This window comes from Cricetulus griseus, assembly GCF_003668045.3.
Source record: "Cricetulus griseus strain 17A/GY chromosome 1 unlocalized genomic scaffold, alternate assembly CriGri-PICRH-1.0 chr1_0, whole genome shotgun sequence".
Lineage (NCBI taxonomy): Eukaryota > Metazoa > Chordata > Mammalia > Rodentia > Cricetidae > Cricetulus > Cricetulus griseus.
In genome coordinates, this window is record NW_023276806.1 from 3,128,421 (window position 1) to 3,129,802 (window position 1,382).

The following is a 1,382-nucleotide window of genomic DNA, read 5'->3' on the forward strand; positions in this document are numbered from 1 at the left end:
ATATCAACAATTGAATGCAACCATTTTAAGGACAACAGAAACAGCATAAAATATAGGCCCTCAAGGATTTAATTGTGCACCTAAGAATCTCATAGGATCTGCAGTTGCCCAACAAGCGCTCCTTGCAAGATGTGTTTTTTTTTTTCCCACTTGCTGTCATAAACAGAGGCTCCTGTCTATTTGTTTATTTTTATCTTTATGGAGTCTTTTGTCTGGGTATTGACTTAAATGTCTCTTTAAAAGCCACAGAAGGCCTTTTAATACATCTTGAGATTTTCCCCCAGAGTTTTCTCACTTATTTCTCCAAAATGTTTCTCCTTCACAAATGTTTATCAAATTAATACACTTATTCAGTCGTGCAAAGAACACATCTTAAACCTAACATTTCCAGAGCTATGCATGCCCAGTTCCTGTAATAATCTGCACAACCCCTCATTTGTTCTTAACACAATTCTCTGTGGTAGATGTCACTATCTTCTGAGGTTGACCTGTCAAGGGCTGAGGCTCAGAGCTTGAGTAACATATGAAGCCACAGAATTATTTTCACGCCAGGATTGAAACCTAGAATATCCCACTCAACAGCCCAAAGAAAAAGAGCTTGTTTAAAAAGTTTTATAAATAAAAGAGAAGACAAAAGGCAGTGGGAAATGAAGCCAGGTCAAGGAAGGAAGGTATAGCGGAAGAATTGAATGCCACTCATGGAAACAGGTGGCAGGGCAAAGCCTCTATTGTGTTTCTGGTCATTCCCCCTCAATGATTTAGACCTGACACTGCATCTGGAAACAGAGCTGTTTCTCTAAGCCAAATGGGATCATGCTTTGTGTGCACAGGTCTTCCTTTCCTGATGTACTACTATGTGGCCAGATACAGAATTACAAGGCTGCAGGACAGCAGGACCCAGACTCTGAATTCAGATGGAATTTCCCCACCTCAGCTGTGCGAATCCTAAGTCTCCAGAGGTCATGGGTCATCTCAGAGTAAAAGATCCAAACTGTGCAGTAATGGGAAAGATGAGTTGTGAATGTAGAAGAGTTTTTCATGGTCACAGGTTTGTCCCTGGGAATCCTCACACCTTGAGATTTGTCTATGCGTCACATGGAGGAATGAAACTCACAAAAGCTATGTGAAACTTTCACCAGCTGCTAAGTTGAAAGGTCAGGGTTGGAACCCAGGCAGGCTCACCGGATACCAGAGCCTTTGCAGGAAGTAGACTCAGTATGTGCTTGTGGCAGCTCCTGGTTGCATCATCGTCGGAATGTTAGTTCTGGCGTGATTCTCAAGAACTGTAACAGGTTGGTTGGCTTGTACTTGTCAAGGTAATGGTTTTCTTAGACTCCATATCTATGTGTCAGGGGCTGTGATGTGACATTGGGGACTGAGCT